Raw genomic sequence first — 23,414 nt, 5'->3', positions numbered from 1 at the left:
GAACTCAAGTTTATCTTTAACACCCTTCTGGATCCAAAAAAAATCAATCTCTTTTTGCAACTTTCTAATCAATTAGCTCTTTTAGGGCCATAGGGGTTAACCATGATTACTATAAATAGACTTTCTTAAATGGGAAGTCCACCCTGATATCAAGTTGATTTTAATAGAAGCAGAAAAATGAGAGAAACAGGTCGGTGAAATTTTGAGCAAGATCTGATTAAAAATAGGAGAGTCGCACATTTTTGAAACACAAATTGGCAACTCTGTGGTGTATCTTGCGAGGCCCCCTCTTGTTTGCCCTGTACTAAAAAACTTTAGAAATTTATATTTTCCCTTCAGAAGATTTCAATCATACAATTCACTCTAAATATAATTATTGCAAATATGTTTTTATACAACCCCTGTATGGAACAAATCTATTCAGACATCAAAAACTAAGAATACAAAAGTTTATTACATTTTCTGTACAGGGCAAATTCGAGAAGAGCTTGCCAGATGCGTCACAGTGTTGTCAAATAGTGTTTCACTGATGACAACTTCAAAAATCCATAACTTTCCTATTTTTTCCTATTTGTTGAGTATTTTTACTCACCATGCAAAATAAGTATTTCCAATTTAGTACCAGATCAAGTTTCGTGCATACCAATAACTGGTACAACTATAAATCCAGTATGAATTTGAAAAAATGAATACACATGTATGGTCATGCATAACATTATGAGTAACTGATGATGCAATAATTGCACTGATTACTAATGATGATTCATATGCATTAGGGCAATAGGGTCACCAACAATGGCCTGATCAAATATGATTGCATCATGGCCGACATCCTCTATCTCCAGAAGACAGCGGCAAGTGGGGATAACCCAGCACTGGTCTGACCAGTCATTTCAAAATGTCTAAATGTAGCCTGCTGGTTGTAACATGTCAAAGGGAAACTTTTTGAAAAGTTCTGGGAGAAGCTTAATGGTTACAGAAAAGAAAAGAAAAACAAAGGGGGGATAGGGAAAATGATGATGAGCAAAAATTTGTCGACGGGAGTGAAGATGATTATCACCGCTGCAATTAAATAGACTGACCCAACATTGTCCGACTACATGTTTCAAAATGTCTAAATGTAGCCTACTGGTTGTAACACAAAGGGAAACTTTTTGAAAAGTTCGGGAGAAGCTTAATGGTTACAAAACAAGAAAAGAAAAACAAAGGGGAAAAGGGTTAATGATGATGAGCCAAAAATTTGTCGACGGGGAGTGAAGATGATTATCACCATTGCAATTATTCAGACTGACCCAACATTGTCTGACTAGTCGTTTCAAAATGTCTAAATGTAGCCTACTAGTTGTAACACAAAGGGAAACTTTTTGAAAAGTTCTACGAGAAGTTAATGGTTACAAAAAAAGAAAAGAAAAACAAAGGGGGAAAGGGTTAATGATGATGAGCCAAAAATTTGTCGACGGGGAGTGAAGATGATTATCACCATCTGCAATTATTCAGACTGACCCAACATTGTTTGACTAGTTGTTTCAAAATGTCCAAATGTAGCCTACTGGTTGTAACACAAAGGGAAACTTTTTGAAAAGTTCTGGGAGAAGCTTAATGGTTGCAAAACAAGAAAAGAAAAACAAAGGAGGAAAAGGGAAAATGATACGGAGCCAAAAACAATGTGTTGTTGGGGAGTGAAGATAATTATCACTTCTGCAATTATTTAGAATGATTTTGCCTTGATCAGCAGTGCTAATCGAGGGAGGGGCATTGGGGAAGTTTTAAGCCTCCGTAATCTGGTAAAGATAAAGAGCAATATAGGGACATATTTAGGGAATCAAAAAGGAACAAAAACAAAATAAATGGAGGGGCAGGGAAAGAAAGAAATAATGAAAGAAAGAAAGACTAAGGGAGAGAGAGAGAGGAGAGTTATAGTGATGGAGGGAGAGAGAGAGAGAGAGAGAGGGGGGGGGGAGGTATATGACATGTAGGGAGGGAGGGAGGGAGGGAGAAAAAGGGGAAGGGGCAGGAGAGAGACAAAGGTGGATGAGAACATTCTGAGGGAGGGAGGGAGAAGCAAAAAGGATAAGCACAAAAAACAAATCAATAGAGAAAAGAAGTAAAGTACAAAGTACCAATCTAATTAACCCCAGCATAATTGTTTTTTTGGAAAGCCAAATAAATCCACTCAAAGTATTTAGAAACCAGGATAAAGGGCAGGCCTTAATGATCACAGTCCTGAAAACAAAAATGAACAATCACCATGACAACACATCTTCAAACACACAATCACATGGTGGAAACGCATATCAACATTTCACCCAGTTCCCTTCTAACAGCGATGAACCCTGAAATGGTACGTTCATCACCTTTCGGCGCAAACACACTCCGTCATTTCGATGGATGAATATCTATCTCTAACTTCCTTAGTAACCCATGTAAACTTATCCACTTCCTACTTGACCACAGTCAACAATTTCTGACAAACTCTTGTCTGAGGATCACAAAGAGAGAGGTCATAGCTAGCTGCGCTGCTGAGAGGGTGTGTGTTTGTGTGGGTGAGGAGAGAGAGAGAGAGAGAGAGATTTTATGGGGGGGGGGAGAAGATATATCTTGGTGTATAATAAGAGAGATAGAAGGATAGAAATGGACTAGTGTGCATGGATTAATAGAGAGAGAGAGAGGGGGGGGGGGAGAGAGTGAAAGAGAGAGAGAGAGAGAGAAGGGGGAGGGGGAGAGGAAAAAGAAAGATATATCTTGGTGTATAATGAGAGAGAGAGATAGAGAGAGAAAGGGTGGGGGGGGGGTGGAGAGGAAGAAGGAAAGGTAATGAGTGAAGAGAGGTGAAGGAATTTAAAGAAGAAAGCAAAGAAAATGAGGTAAAAAGGGGTAAATGCATGAGGAACAAATTCTAAATAAAAATTGGAAACTAGTCAAGGAAAATTTTAATTTCTTACTAAAGTAGGTGAATGCAGAAGAAAATACGTCAGAGGGAAAGAAACAAGAAGACAACATAGCAAAGTCAATTGCAGGAAAACAGGAAGGAGTGGGAGGGACAAAATTAACAAGAAGAGATAACCAGATAGAGAAAAAATATGACAGATAAATCAACGGACAAATAAAGATACAGGTAGATTTAAAAACAGAAAGAGACAGACAGAGAGAAAGAGGAGAGGTGGAAATAGAAACAGAATGGGGTGAGAAAACAGAACGAGGGAAATAGAAAGGGAAAAGAGAAGAGAAAAGAGAAATAAAGAGAGGGAGAGAGAGAGAGAGAGAGAGAGGGAGATACAGGTAGATTTATAAAAAAGAGACAGATAGAGAGAAAGAGGAGATGTGGAACTAGAAACAAAACAAGAGAAATAGAAATGGAAATGAGAAGAGAAAAAGAGAAAGACAGAGATACACAGATATATATAGAGAGAGATAGAGGGTCACAGAGGGGAGAGAGAGAGAGAGAGAGAGAGAGAAGGGGGGGGGGGGGACATAGAGAGAAGGGGGCAGTGAGGAGAGAGAGAGAGAGAGGGAAGCAAAATAAAAAAGACACAGAGAGCAAAGAAAGAGATCAAAACTGTTGATCTCCGTGAATGAAACTTGTGCTCCTCATGTGACTGAGTGAATTGAGACCGTAATCACTGAATGTCAGGGTGAGACGGCACGTCACGATGCGCCCTTCCCAGCATGGTCATGTGACCAGGGAGGGTACGTGATTGACGCCCGGCCCATCGTCCATTCTCTCGGTCTGTCTGTCCCTCTCGTTTGATTTCAGTCGCTGATTACCCGTCGAGTGATATCATGAGCAATTTTATGAATGTCTTTTTAAAATAACACTTTCCTTTCCTGTTATAAACATGAAGCACATTAATGATCCTTATTCTACAATCCCTATCAAGTATCCATGTGCAAATATATATAAAAACGAGGGAGAAAAGAGACAATATTTCAATTGCTGATTCCCAATCGAGTGATATCATGAATAATTTTATGAATGTCTTTTTTTCAAAATAACACTTTCCTGTCACAAACACGATTCATATTAATGATTCGCATTCTACATTCCCTTTCAAGCATGTACCAAATATTTAAAAAACAAGAGAGAAAAGAGGTACTATTTTAGTTGCTCTTATCTTGAAGAATAAAAAATCAATAAAACATCTATACAAGAAACAAAAAATGATTAGCCATCTCAAAACTAGCACAAGTCTATGTAATAATCACAATAAAACATCTTGTTATACCCTCCTTTCATAAATGTGACTGATTTTAATGTTCACAGTCCCAAATCTACATTCTATTTCCGCATATATAACAACAAAGAGAGGAAGAGGATGACACAAGAATTCAAGAACAAAATGAATTTACCTAATAATCAAATTTTGCTTTAGCTGGCTGTAGTTTCCAGTTGTAAGAGTACAAGATTTTCTTTCCTGATGAAGAAATCTGTTCCAAATAATTTTCCTTATAGTTATATCCAAATAAAATCCATCCTGCTTCGACGGGGTTCGAGAAGGGAATGAACCGTTTTAATAACAAGTGTTAAAAATTTGCCGGCATGGTTACACCCATCCTCAAAAAAAAAAAAATCCAGATTATGGGGGCTGTTTTGGAATTTTTTGCGCGAGCCTATTTCCATAAATAACTACCCCACCCAAAGTTAATACATGTACTTGCATGATTTGCAGAAATACAAATTGTGTGTGGGGTTCACTGCATTCGTACCACCCTTTTATAGTGTGAGTCACACTATTTTGTGTGTGCATTTAGAAAACACAGTGATAAACGAATGAATCACAGTGCAATGTTTATTGGGTTGTGTAAATGCCCCCAACAACACGGGAAATAGTCTAACATGCAGACCTTTTGAAAGGTATACACACCAAAGGCATTGCTTGGAGAGTTGATAAATAATAAATAAGATATATTGAAATTTTTGCAGTACAAAATGACAAGTTTTGGCTGATATTTCACAAATATTTGTCTGCAATAGCTTGATATTCCATGCTTAACTCGAATGAAACACAGTAATTTCATATTTAATAAAAACAGATGACTGCAGTTCTTGACGTCATCCAGTCATTCATAAAATGAGGGTGGGTGAAATACTGCATAATCACTATTTGCTAGTCTACATTTTAAGACCCATTTAATTGTCAACGCAGAATTTTCTTAGAAATGTAGAAACAAGTTTTTCACATATTTGAACTTAGCAAGGCAGCAAGCAAGGGACATGTCATAATAATAATAATAATAATAGTCTTTTAAAGTCCACTCCAAATTTTATCATGGAAATTCTTTTTTTTTTTCCCAATTGATCGGGAGCCCGGCAGCCACCGAGCAGCGTGTAAACTAGTGTTCAAGCATTTTTGTGAGACAACAAATGTAGAAATAGATTACACAAATCCAAACACTGGAAAGAAAGAAAGGCTAGTTAGTAGTTATGGATTTTGAAAAGGAAAAAAAGAATTAAAAAAGCATAAAATTGTGATAATCAGCCATGTGTGATGTGATTGAATATATACAAAAATGAAAAATTATCAAAAGGGAATGAAAAATTATCAAAAAAAGGAATAAAAAGTCTGCAATTTTTCACAATCTGTACATAAAACAGGAATTGCAAGTGCCTTGGCAAAATATAATTTGATAACCTCACATGTTTTAATCTCTTTACCACACGATTGTTTGGCTATATATATTTTTGTTGACATATCTATTTTGGTTAATCTCCTCTAAATCTTAGAAACAAGGATCTAAAAATGCTTGTTTGTGTACTAATAGCAAATTACATTAAGGCTAGCACAATACAAAAAATTGTCCAAAGTCCATTTTCAGACATTCAAAGTCCATCGAGTCAAGGCTTAAAATAGCAGTGATTTCCCAATGTAAACGGCACTTTACACCATATATAATGATGAATGTAAAAGAATATATATCATAGTTTAATAAACTAATTGTTCTGCTGTGGGAACAGCCAGAGAATAATCAATGTGTGGAATGGTCTTCCAGGCGATGTTGTAGAGAGTTACCACTATCAATCGCTTCAAATCTGAATTTGAGAACTGGTGGACTGAGATAAATATGATGACAACCCCAACGTAAGGAAACCATGGGTAGGAACAACCGTCTAAAGACTGAATAATCCTGGATCAAAATATGCAAATATGCAATATGATGATATCAACATTGGAAAGTACACTTTTTGTGATGCAATTCTGGCTCGGCCATGCACACAATACTACATGTATGTTTTGAGAAAAACCAAAGCATGAATTATAATACAAGCTAAAAGTGACTAACAATTGTAACATCATAATGTAGCCTGTTAATTTCTATCAGTCAATAAGTTTGAGGCATTTAATGAACTGCCCCCCCCCCCCCATGACATAGAAAAGCAGAAGAAGAAGCTAAATTCAACTACGATAGTACAAACAGAAGTAGGTATATATATATATATATATGTAAGATGTACATGTGAGAAGCAAAACACAAAACAACCACTCCACTGAACCGCTCACCTAAAGCTCTCAAAGTGCAAAATGTGGCACGTATGAATCACAGAATCTTTTTTGTGGGTGACTAAATCTATGTCAGTTAAACACAGCCATGAACTTAGTGGCGGGTCTAGGAGGACAAGACTAGGCCACAACGAGACATGTGAATGCAGCCATGCATGAAGATGACAATAGGCAACCATGAATCAGTGTAAAGGGGTGGGCACATAACAGTGTCAAATGTGTCATCGGGCGCTCCGCACTGTACCAGGGAATCACTGGTACAAAAAGTTCAAAGTATGAACTGAGTCAGATACGAGGTCCTGGACTAAACAATGCTAAAGCTTATTCAACCAATCAGAAGAGAACAAAATGAGTAATTGTATTGATGCAGGTATGATCAATAATTTGGTTAAAAGGCAACATTTTGATGATTTTCATGACTAATCTTTAACAATATTTCCATAAATAAAGAGGGGAAAATTATGGTTATACTATGAATTGCACCATGATGTACCTGGCACATTTGATATGTAAAGAAGAAAACAGTGATTAGTCAACAAACTATATCTTACATCACCATGACTTTGCTAATTTTCCTTTTGAATATACATGTAAGAGCAACATTGTTATGCTCGGTTCATAGCTTCCAAATATCTCTCAATATGACGGACATAGCCACAGAGAAATTGTGGTACCAAGTAGATTTCTAACAAGCAGAAAAGTTTCCCCATAGATAAAATGCTTGCATTTATGGATTTAGGTTGAATAATGAAAATAATAGTAGTAATATTAGTAGTATTAGTAGTAGTAGTAGTAGTTGTTGTTGTAGTAGTGGTAGTAGTAGCAGTAGTAGAAGTAGTAGTAGCAGTAGTAGAAGTAGTAGTAGTAGTAGTAGTAGTAGTAGTAGTAGTAGTAGCAGCAGCAGCAGTAGTATAGTATTAGTAGTGGTAGTGGTAGTGGTAGTAGTAGTAGTAGTAGTAGTAGTAGTAATAGTAATAATAATATTAATAATCATAGTAATTTACAATATCATGACAATGAGGGCAGAATTCCATGTCCATTTCAATATCTTACAGTTTTGTCTGAAGAAATTATGTTCTTATAAAGTAAAAGGCAATATAGATAGGATTTGACATTTCAATAACAATATGTGATACACGAGGCTACTAAAATTGCTCCAAAGTGATATCTTGAAAGTCTAAGTTCTATGAAAATGGGAATCAAATTGCTAATGAACCTTTCTCTGGAAAATAATCAGAGGGGCTGATGGGAGATATGGTTTGGAAAGCTGAAAACTTGAGGGCTTTAAAACTAAAGAGTATCTAAAAGATATGAATAAATCCTTTTTTTCTATGGTAGAAACTCAAAAGACCCATAATAGTTATTCAGTAATAGTAAAATAAGAACAGTAATAAAATGTAAGCTGTAAAAGAGTAAAAGTAAAACAGTAACAGTAAAAGTAAAATGTACTAAACAATAATTATTTTGCACTAGAACTTACACAATGAATAATTGCTGGTTGCTTCTATGACACAAGATGTTGAAGAAACTGACAAAATTCCTCAGACTTTTAGCAGTATATTCCATTTGAGTGTTGAACTGTTGATACAATGTAGCCCTAGTCTTGTAACAAAGAACAGCAGAAAACAACTGAGAAGTCTCCAGGAGAATGAAGAATATCGATTTGTGATCATGTCACGTGAAACCACCTTTCACTTCTGTCTACCCCCACTGCTCGACAAAATGGGAGAAATTCAACCCCTCCCACATACAGTTAGCTGTCTCCATGGCAACAGGGGGTGGGCATGTCATATTAACTAGCCCCGCCCTCACCCACGGCTTGACCTTGTTGCGAGGAGGTTGTATGGTATTTGATTTCAAAACCGATATGAAGGTGAAAAAGATAACATAACTCATAACTAAACTAGCATGACAACAAATACCACCTTTGGTAATTAAAAAAAATAACAATAAATAAATTTGATATTTGTGGTTTAAATCAAGAGAGCATACACTATAATATTCATGTTCTGGTACGTCAATTCTTAACACTTCATTGTCTATTTATTTGATGTTGCATAATTAATTCCTGGATTCTTAGTTTATTGCTGAACTGGGCATGCATTATTTCCGATAGGATCAACTACGCACCAGAATGTTTAACCAATTGCCTTCTGGAAGTATGGTTCCTTTATTAGCACTTTGGTTGCTTCTTTCACCTCTCTGCACTGTGGCTTGTTTGCCACAAGTGCATATTTGCACAAAACAATATACACCATTTGAGGGAAGGATTGCTTTGTGCAACATTATGGCTTTGCAAAGTCACCCATTTACAGTCATGATGAGCTACAGTCGTCATGAATAACAGAGGGTCTGAGCTTGGATACTATACAGAGCCCTCAGTTAATAGGCCGGAGACTAGCTTACAGAGCTTGGCTCTGCTCAGGGCTTTAGGGATCGTGGTAAAGAATGATGCCCATTGAAGAGAAAAAACTGAAATATTACTTAACAAAAGAGCTACAGAATAACAATTAACAAAGAATAATTATGGAAAATAGGAAGTACCAGCATGCCACAAGTCATGCATACTCACTAGTTAATATAAATGTTGTTAATCAATCCAGAAATTAAAAGAAAGGCACTATATCGTCGATGTTTTCACGAAGTGACGGTAGTGAGGAAAATCGTAACGCAAAGTGAATGCAATTTCTTTTCACTACCGTCACTTCGTGAAAACAGCGACGATATATCCCTAGAATGATCCATGCAATTAAAGCACAATCTATCTTGGAAAAAATCACAGAGATGACAACACAAATATCAAAGGAATAATCCAATAGAATCAAAATAGAAAGTGTCAAAGTAAGAAATTAAACGAAAAGCAAAAATAAATAGAATAAAAAGTAAATGTAAACAAACAACTAAAGAAATGAACAATAAGTAACCCCAAATCAGAAAACCCCCTCACCCAACAAAAATAAAAGAAAGAAAGAAAGAGTGAAATTAAGTAAGAAACGAACTAACAACAAAAGTCTTTTACAGTTATTGAGACCATACAAACTCATTGCACTAGCCAAAATATTTGAGAGGATTGTCTAATAAAACAATAATAAGAGAAAGAGTCTAAGGAATTAAGTAATAAACAAACAAACAACCCCCCCCCCCCCCCCCACCAAAAAAAAAAGAGAAAAACTCTTGATTATCCATGCCATTCAAAATCACTGCACTTGCCGAAAATCCACTGAACAAAGACCAAGAATTAATCTAATCAAAACAATTAAAAGAGAAAGGCGAAATTCAATAAAACAATAAAAAGAGAAAGAGTTTAAGGAATATTAGGAACAAATAAACAAACACCCCCCCCCCCCCCCGAAAAAAGGAGAAGAAGAGAGAAAACTCTTTATCTCTTAAGATTATCCATGCCATTAAAACTCGCTGCACTTGCTAAAAATCCAGAGAACAAAGACCAAGAATTAATCTGATCAAAACAATTGGAAGAGAAGGAAGAATCAAATAAAACATTAACAAGAGAAAGAGTATAAAGAATAAAGGTAGAAATAAACACCCCCCCCCCCCCCGAAAAAGAAAAAAGAAGAAGAGAAAAACACTCTTTATCCCTTAAGATTATTCATGCCATTAAACTCACTGCCCTTGCCAAAAATCCACAAAAACAAAGACCAAGAATTAATCCAATAAAACAAATCATTAAAAGATATAAGAAGAATTTGCACAAGAAATCAACTCACCCGTCTCCCCTCATCACCTCCATCCACTCTGCCTCATTTTGATTCCGAAATTTCCTTTAAATACTCCGCTATAAATATAGAAACCTTTCAATCCTCACATACATACGAGAGCGGTCTGACCTGAAAGCGGAGATGGAAATAAATAAGAATCCAGTAATTCAAAGAGTTTCTCCTGCGTATTACATCTTGCCCTGTGTGAGCCTACATCACGATGACGGACGGACACACACACTTGTGGATGTACGCACAAACAAGAGCGCACGTACGCACGCACACGCTGTAAGACATCACACAAAGGCAACAATTATCCAAAGGAACTTGTACAAATTGAGTTTCACTAAGTATCTACCCGAACCCGTTCACATCCCTCGCACAGTCTCTTCCTCTTTTAATCCCCTTCATGCCTCGTCCTTCTGTCCCGCCCTTCTGTTCACGAGGACTGAACGCATCGCAGCAATCGAGAACGGACCGCTCCCCGAGCAGGGCGACGGAGTGGGTTTTTTTAGCAGCGGAGAGAGAGAGAGAGAGGAGAGAGAGGAGCAGAGAGAGGAGCAGAGAGCAGAGAGAGAGAGAGAGAGAGGAGCAGAGAGAGAGAGGAGCGTAGGAAGTTGCCATGAATGGAAACTCCACCCAAAATGTGGGTGGGACACAAATTACGCATTTATCTGGCCACTCAACTCAAGAATTGAGTTTCCAGTTTCTTAGCTTTTTCATTTAGGTTTTCTCTCCAACATGTCTTCAACAAAGCTTACGTGCCCTCTAATTAGTTGACAAACAGCTGTACATGGTGCTTTTACTATTCATTTGCACACTAGTATGTGATAATCATAATTTTTGTCATCAGATATTGCTAAGCCTTCAACAACTACACGTAGGACATTTATGATAAATATCTGATGATAATCACTTGAAAAGCCCCCAAAATGAAATTAACAGATTTCCCTCATAGTGTACACTGTGAAGTACACAAATTTGATACAATAATGCAACTCTCACATATATATATATATATATATATATATATATATATATATATATATATATATATATATTCATATTCGTTTTTCTCTAGAAGCTTTTCTCATATTAAATAACATCTCAAACAGGAAAGTGTGTGTGTGTGTGTGTGTGTTTGCGTGGGGGGGGGGGGGGGGCTTTTCAAAACAATTCAATGGGCAAATTTCCTGGAAAAAAGTATACTTACAACACTTCTCAGACTTCTACTTCACTCAGGAAAATTAATTGAAAAAATATGATTAAGGAATATATATCCATAATCTATATTTTCCAAACATTTCCATTGTAGAGAGAGAAATGTCATTCTACAAATTTATACTAAAGATCCAAATCTACAGCTGGTGTTTGTGACACTTTGTAGGTTCAAGTTTCAAGTTTAGTTTATTTCCACATGTGGTTCATATAAAAAAATATACATATATGCCAAGACATATACGAAATGCAAAGTTACACAAAATTAAAAAAACAAAGATATTAAGAGAAAAAACAGTGAACAGATTTACACAAACACAGAACAACTAAATAGATATTAAAAAAAAAATGTGTTTGGTCAATAGGCCAGAGGCCTATTGAGGCGAATCCCCTGTACAATAATAGGCATTTTGGATATTTGAAAAAAAAAAAAAAAAAAAAAAAAAAAAAAAACACAACAACATGACAGTCACAAAAGTCAATAACTGACCTTTTAAGGGAAATACTATCTTTCAGAGTATTCTGCTCAGAGTTGACCACAACATCATTTTCAAACTTTTGAAAAGAGGATATATTTGTATAAACAAATAACAACTAAATAGAAATTTACCAAAAACATGTGAGGGACTAGCAAAGACCAGGGGCCTATTGAGGCTAATCACCAGGACAATAATATGCATTTTGGATATTCAAAAAAAAAAAAAACATAAAAGAGGACCCCACAACAACAAGACAGTCAAAAGAGTCAATGACTGACCTTTTAAAGGAAATACTATCTTTCAGAGTATTCTGCTCAGAGCTAACCACAACATCCTTTTCAACAATTTTAAAAGAGGATATAAATATTTGTGTAAACAATAAAGATGAAAGTCAATTGTCCAATAGAGTCTAAAATTGTATTTTTTAGTGAAGAGAACAAAGACAATCTGTTTACATTGTTCGACCAGTCCGGATTTCTGAAAAATTGTCTGATATAAAAAAAAAGCATAAAAGAAAACCACAAAATTCTACCTATTTCCAAACTGGATTAAAAAAAAAATACATAGTAGAAGAATAATAAAATACATAGGAGATATATACATGTATATACCGTATATCCTGCTTTTGGTAGTCATTACAATAAATTCTCGAGATCCATATAAAAACAGATATATCTGCATTTAGTGGTCATGATCTATAAAAAGAAGAATAGTAAACTAAGCAAATGATGAGAGCAATTATCATCTGTTTGGAAACAGAAAGGTGTTTAAGGTAAAGACCAGTCCTGGTCATGCAATTGCATTGTGAAAGAAACGTTGTGAAAGAAACGTTGTGGAATCGATAAGAAAAGGTTGATCATCTAGCATATAAGTATTGGTGTGTACTGCGAGGTTCTGGAATCATAAAAATGATAAGAAATTTAGCCCAGTCTTGGTAAAGTTACAAGCACTTTACACAGAAAGATGTATATAGGACTACCTGACACGTGCACGATTTCTATCCGGTCCAGATAGATATAATAATTTACCAAATATATCAATTAGTAGGCGGTTCCCCGGCAAAATTTGTATCATCACGTACTAGTCAAAACATATTCTTTCACATGATTGGTAATAAGAGCTTCAATTTTATTTGAGAGGGGGCGTTTCCAAAACTGGTCTTTACCTTTAAGTCATTAACGTTAACACAGAGTTAATGGCCTTCTTGCTTTGTACATCATCAAACTAGCTTTCCAAACGTTTGTGATCTTATCTTCCTTCTACAGGTTCAGCTACAAGAGGCCCATTTACACGGCCAAAAACTATTTTGAAAACCATTGGTTTTTTGCAGTGCCATTTACACTTCTGAAAAAACCCACTTAGAGACATTGTATTAAGCGTTATATAAAAGCTAAATATTATTATTATTATTCTTTTTTGGGCGATTTGTGTGCATGCACCATTTGTTGCTGCCCCTGCATGTGTTAGCATGGAAGCGAGGAGAGTCATGTGACCAAAAACGGGAAAGATACACCGGTGTTTTGAGAGAGAGCATTCGCCCGTGAAGTTTCTGCTGGTGTTAAAACAAAAAACACTCCAGAGGTGGGGTTTTCATTGTCTTTATGGGTTAGCAACTTCTAACGAAAAACCAGAATATGAGAAAAAGTGATGGTTTTTGCTTGCAGTGTTAACGCAGCTAATATACACCTATGAGAAAGTTTATTTTTCAGTGTAACAAGTTTGAAAAATCTGTCCATGGTTAGGCTGCATGTTAATATTGCTTTCTACAAATATGATATATTGAAATGAAACCAATGAAAGTTCCCTTCCCCCCCCCCCCAACATTAAAAGAAAAAAAGCTTGAAACTAAAGTTTATTTTGATATGTGACAGAGACCCTCATTCTCTGGCACCAGATTAGATTCCCCTTGCATACAAATTTTGCTTCCTCTCACCCTCTAACTGGGAAACAACAGACCTTCTTGAAGGAAATCATCCCTCTTATTAGAATAAAAGTTAAATAAAGAAGATTGTGAATCCTCGATATTGATGTTTTTCTGCTTATTCGATTGGACTGATATTAATATATACACTGTACATGCTAACCAAACCAGGTACACACCCAATAATATGGAATACCGGTAGCCCAGTATTTAATAACGTAAAGGGCAAAACTGGACTGAGGGAAAGAAGGGAAGGAAGGGGAGAAGGGGAGGATGGGGGATAGAGGGAGAGAGAAAGAAAGAGAGGGAGAGGGAGAGAGAGAGAGAGAGAGAGACTGAGTAAAGGAGCAAGAGAGTGTGAGAGGACCACAAAAGAGGGAGGAGAGACAGAGGGTGAAAATCAGAGACAGATATAAAGAGAGGAAGAGAAAGAGAAAGGGGGTGGGTGATAACGATGGTGGACATAAAAAAGAAAAGAAATTGGAAAGATTTTCAAAATAAAATAAAGACAGAGTGAGCGAGAAAGTTAGAAAGTGTGAAAGTGTATGAGATATCAGCATATAGGAAAGGAGAGCAGGGAGAGAATTAGGGAGGGGAGGGGGGGGGGGGAGATTTATGGAAAGGGAAAACCCCTAAAAAGAAAAAAGGTCTCTTAGAATTCATCTCCACAGTTTTATAGCTCCCCAACATGAGTTAGATGGTCGATGCCCAGTAACTGCACTTCACATTTGTAACTCCAACCCATAGGAACGGCTAATTAGGAAAACAAGAAATGTAAAAAGAGATAAATAAAATATGGGACAGGACCACACAAGGCCTTCGTTTCTATCCAAAAGCTACAGGGGAATATCGTAAAATTTGACAATTCTTCAAAATTCTGTGAAAAAATGGCCCTGGTTAGTGATGTGTCCCAAGATGCCATTATTCACCAGTGTGTGCAATTTCCTGCTAGGAGGCGATGGTTTGTATAAAAAGTGTATTTAAACATTATCAATAAATAAAGTACACAAATTCCTGAAACAGAGGCGGCACCGCCTTTTTAGATAATTGGAAGGAATATGTTTTGAATTAACACATTCATGATTCAAGCATTTTGCACTTTATTGAATAGTTTGAATATTGTTCAAAGAGGGAGAGTCGGAGATTGGGAGCAGGAGAGAGGGAGAAGGAGGAGGGTAGACAGAGACAGAGAGAGAGAGAGAGAGAGAGGGAGAGAGAGAGAGAGAGAGAGAGAGAGAGAGAGACAGAGAGAGACAGAGACAGAGGGGAGAGGGGCATGAAATTACATGCAGAGGTATAGAAGTAAAATTATATAGATTGCAATAAAGTGAGAAATTGAAAGAAAGGAGAAATCAAAGAAGAACAAGAAGAAGAAGAGAGATGGGGAGTCTCTTTTGTTATTCATGCAATTAACTTAACTTCAATATAAAAAAAGTTGCAATTTGAGGGATGGGAGAATGGGAGACAGAGAGAGAGAACTGCTTGTGTTGGGGGAGTGAGATAAATATGTCAAGACTCACAGAAGATAAAGGTGGGAAAATAGATAACATGAATATGTTGAAAATCAGGTGACCTTATACTTATTTTAAAAGATTCTATAACCTTTTGAAATAGTTTTTCAACAAGCACAGTAAATCCTAGGCCTGCATTTAAAGCATGTTAAGATAGAACAAAGTCTTCCATTAAATCCTCAAATTAACTGATATTCAAATGGCATGATTGAGTTTTTGAAATTGTAAAAGAAGTGATTTGAGAATTTGTTCTAGTTATACGATAAAATTAAAAAAAATATATACATGCGTAAGGATTGCAAGCCTGCTACATGCATGAAGATGAGAGAAAATATAACAAAATGGCAAAAAGAACAAAAGAAATTAAGAATATTAACAAAACGAAGACAAGGAAAAACATAAAGACATAAGAATTAGAAGAAAAGGGAAGAGAAAAAGAGGAGAATTAAAAACAGAGAATAATATGAAGGAGAGCATAAAATATAGAGGAAGAAAAGAAGGAAGAACAAGAAGAAGAACAAGAACAAGACAAAAAAGAAGAAGAAATGGAAGAAGAAGAAAAAGAAGAAGAAGAAGGAGGAGGAGGAGGGGGAGAAGGAGGGATGGAGAAGAGAAAGGAGAATAAGAAGATGAAGGAGAAGAAAAAGAAAGAAAGAAAAAAGAAGAAGAAGAGTAGAATACATAATAAGAAGAGGAAGATGTCAGTAAAATGCCATCCATTTGAAACTCAAAAATAAAGAATGAAACAAACTCAGATGTACAAATATGCATTAAAATCAACGAAGAATACCATATGAAAAATTTGGATTAAGCAAATTAAACACTATTCACAATATGTGTCCAATTGAGGATGTGCAGAATACACCCCAAGATTGAGAGAGTGATATCGGACCCTCGCTTAAAGAGAAGGTTGAGTTCTGGTCAAGCGATTGCATTGTGAAAGAAACGTTGTGGAATCGATCAGGAAAGATTGATCATCTAGCATATAAGTATTTGTGTGTATTGCGAGGTTCTGGAATCCTCAAAATGCTAAGAAATTTGGCCCAGTCTTGGTAAAGTTACAAGCACTGTACACAGAAAGATGCATATGGGGCTAAACGAACACGTGGTGAAAAAATCTGTCCCAATTTTTATGAGGATACATGCCATATTTAGAATATTAAGGCATTTGAAGAGCCATGCTTTTCAGGGAACATGTTTTAATTGATGTTCTTTCACACTTGCATAATACAATGATAACGCTCACAAATTTTTTTTCACCTCTTCCCAGAACTCAACCTTCTCTTTAAGCACGGGAGCTTTGTTTTTCATGCAATTGGAGATATCGCTAATGGAGAATAAATGACAAAATATGGAAAAGGGTGGAGCTGTTTTGACGTCTTCCTGCCCGAGAAATATCCACCCGTTAAGACGACGAAAAGTGGGTTAAACAAGATTACCCCTCATTAAATCCACACCCCTCTGCGCCTACTCTCTGCTCTGAGGATAGCGTATCAAGACGGAAGTATTTAAGCAAAGGAGGGGGCAGCGAGAAGAAATCTAAGAAGGGGGAAAAATGTACATCAACAAATATATAAAAGGCACAGTCTGTTTTGATGAATTATTATGAGTGATATTTTTTTCATAATTTTGCAGAATCTAGATTTATTTGAAATCCCATGTAGAGGATGAAATGTTCAATATTATATTCAATAAGAAATTCTCCTCACTATGATTGAGTGTAATGCACTCATCTTTAATTTCATATTCATCAGTACATGGTGCCACATAAAAAAGTTACAAAGAAAGTTAACGTTTTATGAAGTGGGCCTTTGTAATTAAAACTTCCTGAATCAAGACTCAAAATCAAAATTATCATAACTGTATACAAACTATGATTATTATGATTTTACTTGTAAAATTAACACGTTTGTTCAACGATGCTTTAACTTTGGGTCTCTTTATAAAAAAAAGTGATGTTTTCTCAGGATTACCCCTAATAAAATCCACACCCCTCTGCATCTACTCCATGAAAGCGTATCAAGACAGACGTACATCTATTTAAGCAAAGGAGGGGGCGGCAGTGACAAGAAATTGGAGAAGGGGAAAAATAGAAACAGAATTTTGTTTTGATGAATTGTTATCAGTAAGATCTTTTCACGATTTTGCAGAATCCAAATCTATTTGGAAGCCCAAAGGATGCAATGTTGGGTAGTATAATAAAAAAGAAATTGCTCTCAATCATGAATATCGCAACTTTATGATTTTTACCTGTACATGTACATGGTGCTTCATAAAATGTTTCCCAATAAAGTTACTCTTTTTCAAGTGGGACTTTGTGATGAACATGTGCAGTATCACAGGATCAAAAAGAATACAAGTTACGATAATAGTCATGTTCAGTGTAAAAAGCAACTTTTTGTTTTCATCTCATGTGTATTTCCAAAGAAGAAGTAATATTTTCTAAAGATTTGTTTAAGAATGTTTTAATATCTTTTTTTATTTTATTACTAAAGGCTGTTAAATACTTTACACATCTTGTTTAAAAGTTTAAAGAGTTAAATCACTCTGTTATTTATTTCCTGGTGATTTTATGTTAAATTGGTAGGTTATGTTCTCCTATTTTTAAACACGACAGAAATTAATTTTCCTTCTAAGCTCCTGTAAACATGTCACAGGTATAATCACAATCACAAAAATTTAAAACTTATAATCAAAAGGCTCGATTAAATTTTCTATCAGCCTATTGTATTCTGAGATCTTATGCATTACAACCCACTCTAAAACCTAGCAAGTGCCAACTGCTAGAAATTTTTTACAGGGGCAACTTTATACAATATTCATTTTCAACAAAAATACAATGATGTGAATTTTTCCAAGCATGAAAGAAAAAGAAATATTTAAGAGAATGGGGAAGGGGAGGGGGGAGGTGGTAGAGGGTGTCCCCTTTAGACCCCCCTGACTTGGGCGGGAGAGGATGTTAACATCACACCCAACCGAGTTGACCTACTTTCTGATGGCCGTCCCACCCACTAGCCTAAGAGGGCTTGGAGTGGAATTAAAAGGTTCCAATGTCGGCCCTGTTCACATTTTAACTATTAACCCGCTTGCACTGGTTCTTACTTCTTACAGTTAACAACTAAAACAATAAAACAATAAGATTTCAACATTGGCTTTGTTTAAATATTCTTTAAACATGGACTTTTAATTGGGTTGGAGTATAATTAAAAAGGTTCAAATGTTGGCTCTGTTCACATTCTAATCACTAGTAATTTTAATTGGTCGTGGAGATATTAAAATGTTTAAATGTCGGCTCTGTTCTTAGCCTGATTATTAGGATAATTTTTATTTCGGTTGCAGAGGAAATAAGAGATTCCAATATAGGTCATGTTCACATTTTAATCATTAAAGATAGTTTTAATTGGCTTACAGTGATCCTCATCAGTCTCATGACTGCCTTGTTCACAATCTCATTATTGTATTTGTATTTACACTGTTCTCCATTGGCTTGCAGTGAAATTAAAGGTAATAATTTCACATTTATATCATCAACATTGCTTTCCATTTTGTTACAGTGGAATTATGAAGGTTTCCAATTCTCTTATAACAGCTTTATTCATGTTTATTGAACAAAACAAATCAATTTAGGAGTATTATAAATATGAGGTATTCAATTAAAAGTCATATTTAAGATGAGAATATTACTATTGTCATATTCATATTCTGTGAATATTCTTGTTATCATTCTCAAAATTCATGCATTAAAAAGTGACATACATGTACAGTACTCATGTTTATATTTGTTACATTAAATCATGACTTATGGCATTTCTCTTCAGTTATTAATTTGAAAACAGCACGAGGTGGAATTATAATTTGGCTCTTGATATCATAGGCAAGACTGCACGCGAGTACACAAAGCATTCCCACCCAAAATGCCAGTCAAATCTGTATCTTTTACTAATACTTTTAACCTAGACATTTGCAACAATGCAAGGCTAAAACCTTTTGTGAAAGTAAACTAGAGTACTAGAGTAGTGATATTCAAATGTGTTGCTGATTGTTGTCAGGAAAGAAAGGGGATTTCTTTGCAAAACTGTTATATTATTTTAAAAGTCTGACATGGTCGTGATAGTAGGCCATTTATTAGTCTAATGATAATAAATGAGCAGTTGATTGTTGTCACAAAAGAAAGGGGATTTCTTTGCAAAGCTGTTATATTATTTTAAAAGTTTGACATTATTGTAATACATGTAGTAGGTAATTTATTAGTTTAATGATAATTAAACTTGTGGTTGATTACAGTCAGGAAAGAACGGGGGAGGGGGTTTCCTTGGAAAACTGTTGTACTATTTTATAAGTTGGATATAGTTGTAATAGTAGTTAATTCATAGGTTTTCTTCATTTAAGAAAAGAAAGAAAAAATCCCAAAAAGTTTAATAGTAGGTAACCTATTAGTTTAATGATAATCAAACATACGGCTTATTGTTGTCAGGAAAGAAAGGGGATTTCTTTGGGAAACTGTTGATATTATTTTTAAAGTTTGACACGGTCGTAATAGAAGTTAATTTATAAGTTTTTCATTTAATAAAAGAAAGAAAAAATCCCAGAAAGTTTTGATTACCGGTAAAAGAACACATCCAATTTACTACACCCCAAAATAGAAATTACCTTTACTTCCAATAAAAGTAATGAGAATTCCCTTTCAACCATTCATAGGTGTGTAATACAGTCAAACCTGCATTAGTGACCACCTGTCTACAAAGACCACATTTTTTTGTTTCCCTTGAAAATGGTTTCTCATCGAAACCTGTACTAAAGGAACCTGTACATAAAGACCACCTGCCTATAAAGACCCTGTTTCTTGTCCTTCTTGGGTGGTCTTAAGTTTCACTGCATAAAAATACATGGGAACTTTTCAAAATGAAACTGAAAATGACCATGCCACAGTTAAATTAGCATATCAATATCGGCCTGCATACACAGGTATTGTATTTATCATTCATACTATTTACACATGAATATTCCATTCATCATTATACTGCAACAAAAAACAGATCGCAGTAGACATTTCTGGTCTCCTTCATTTCTCTATGACAACGCCTACTTTTCATTTGAGACCAAAACAAATTAAAAAGACGATCGCAAAGACTTTCAAGAAACCAACTTAAAGGTAGTGTATCCCTTTTGCAGCCAACATCAAATTCTGTAGAACTTTGCAGGAATCCTGAATATGTCACGTATGTCCTATCTGTGAAATGTAAATGTTAGCAGTGTCCTAGTATTCCAATTATGCAAGGAAATTGAACATGTTTACTTTTAGACTTCACTGTCGGACACTATTGAGTGAGTGAGTGACTTCTTTTTTTTTTTGGGGGGGGGGGGGGGGTAATACATAAAATGTGCTGTAAAGGGTACATGAGCATTTGTCTACACTTCTTGTAATGGCCAAAATTAAACTGATTGAATCTGGATCACTGAAGTTAAGGAATAAACCAGGAATGACGCTTTGAATTGCATAGGTAGAGCTTGAAAATCAAGCAAGCTATTTTATTCAATCTGTGAATGCAAAAGAGACACAAAAGGATTAAAGGATCATAAATACATGTAAAATCTTTGCACATATAAATGTAGACTGATATATCCAAACATCAACTAAGCTAATGAAAGCTAAATGCCTACATCAAATTAACTGTGTCAACTTCAAGCTCGACATATACTATCATTGAATCAACAGATAAACAAATCTAGAAGTTTCTGACAGTGCAGTTTCTATGCTCCGTTCTGAAACTGAAATCAAGTCAAATCACTACTTTAACTCCTTGAAATGTGTAGTGTAACCTTATTATAACAAACTCACTAAGACTATGGAAACGGATCCGGGCTAACTCGGAAGCTTCCCCGTTAAATACGAAAAATAAACTAATCACCAGAACAAATTCTCGATAATCAAATGTAAAATTAAAGTTAAACCCCTAGTCCTTTGTTTACATCATAACTCACAAACTTCCATTTAGATCTACATGTATAGAGCAAACATTTCCGGTTTATAAGTTTACGCTGTTTTGTTCATTCATGTATTTATTTTCTCAATTAAACTATCACTCTAAATGGTCAACAATAAGCCCCAGCTTAAATCATGTATTAAACCACCTGAAATCATGGTATTAAACATATCTACAAAGATATGGTGATATTTAACATCACGTCTGTATGTTATGCATTGTCATTTCTAAAAGCAATAAGACTTCCAATGTAACTCATACAACGTACACTCTATCACTATACAGTTTTGTGCATAGCGATTTATAAACCGTACTCGGTACACATTGATTATGTAATATCATTTTTCCTCAACAACCTGACCAAAACACATTCTTAAATCACCACATATGAAAAGCATGATACTTTAAATATAAACTTACTTCTATGGCGACATTTCCTGGCTAACTAAAACAATGTAGTAAGACTTTCGTCTCCCGTGGATCCTTTCCTAACGAAAGAAACATGGCATCTGCGAACACGTCGCTCTGAACTAGAATTAGCATAAATTCGCTCTGAACTAGAATTAGCATAAATTCCATACGCGCTATGGTAGACGTAAATTAAGCTACGGTGTCTTCTGAATTAAAAGGAAAATAATTCAGCTAACTCCTGGTTTGTCAACAAACCAGAATCTTTGCACGTATGACCCTTCGGTACAAGGGTCTGAAAATCAGACTATTACTAAAATGATTGCAATCACTAAAGTTGATACGACACATAATGCTCGTTATTTTCTCACGGACATTTTCAAGCCCTTTTGTTATGAGGGAGGTTCTAAATTAGTATCATCTTTTAAATGCCATTGGAATTAAACTTTTTCATTTTTGGGGCCTGAAAATGTGACTAGTACCTTTAAGGGCTGTTTCAATATCCCATTGTTACAATTAGAAATCAAGTTGGTTTGTGTCATTGTCATGCTCACCCATTGACGTACAAGACAACTGAAATCGCCCAATGTTTATTTGTTAATTTCTATGGTGGTACTGCAATTAAAATCTAAACCAAACAAATATATACAGATGCTACAAAGCGTGTGGGCGAATTATGGGTTATTATGGGTTACATGTATTATGAGAAAAAAGTAAACAAACTGAAACACAAATGGTAAAATCTGGTTCAAATTCATACCTTTCCACCCACTTACCAACTATTATCAAATAACAAAAATAAACAATGAAACGATGAGGCCTTCGGAAGGATCCCAATCCTATAATGGTATTTTATTCATCCTCAGCTCAGTTAAGCTTTTATATTTTTTTAGTTTTGTATTCTCTTATGATAAATTAGTCATTGTTTTTCTTAATAATAATAATAATAATACATAACATTTATTAGGCGCTTAATACTGATGTTTCTAAGCGCACAGTGTTCTGATTAAGAGAAGACTATAACCCGTAGAATTAAATTAGAAGAAAAAGCAAAAATACAAAAGTAACATAGATAAGGTAAGAAAAACAGTGGCAATCAACTAAATAAAGACAAATATGGTGCGCACCTCCATTGACCGACGCACAACTGCACTCAATTGATGTAAAATACATATTTTTGTAAACAGGTGGAAAAAGTATTTAAAAAACACATGATGATGATGATGTACAGGTATTTAGATTACCGGGTAAAGCCTTTAACAATGTGTGAAAATGTCGGGGAATTCCAAAGGACAAAAATGTAAAATGACTTCCTATCTTTCCTGTGCTCTGCTGAGTGCCAGAAGAGTTTTAACTCTGAAAAACAAAATGCAGGTCAATACCCTTTGACCTTTTAGCAGATGGTCTATTCTTTGGAGGTGTAAAAACAAAGCAGGGATTTCAAATTTAAAAATAAGAAAAATATGGATATACATACATGTATATACACAAACAGAGGCTTGCTTTGCTAGCTTTGGTGAAACCTGCTTTATAGCGACCATGTGTAAAGAAAGATCACCTGTCTAAAAAGACTGAATTTTTGGTTTCTCATTGAAACTACAGGAACCTGCCCATAAAGATCACCTGCCGACATGTATAAAGACCACTTCCTTGTCTTACAAATCTCCCATGCTAACATAT

The 23,414-nt window shown here is 35.4% G+C and overlaps 1 protein-coding gene across 1 annotated transcript in view; it reads right to left on the bottom strand.

Moving 5' to 3' along the window:
* LOC100887881 (zinc finger protein 181) overlaps positions 1-23,414 on the bottom strand; it is a 35,707-nt gene that overhangs the window by 6,979 nt on the left and 5,314 nt on the right. The window contains exon 3 of the mRNA XM_030981861.1: positions 10,223-10,342. The gene's annotated coding sequence lies outside the window, so the exon portion shown is untranslated. The remainder of the gene's footprint in view (positions 1-10,222; positions 10,343-23,414) is intronic.

Source organism: Strongylocentrotus purpuratus, unplaced genomic scaffold, assembly GCF_000002235.5.
Source record: "Strongylocentrotus purpuratus isolate Spur 01 unplaced genomic scaffold, Spur_5.0 spur5_scaffold_12, whole genome shotgun sequence".
Classification (NCBI taxonomy): Eukaryota; Metazoa; Echinodermata; class Echinoidea; order Camarodonta; family Strongylocentrotidae; genus Strongylocentrotus; species Strongylocentrotus purpuratus.
The sequence above is the reverse complement of the archived record's forward strand: the minus strand, read 5'-3'. Positions and strand labels throughout refer to the sequence as shown.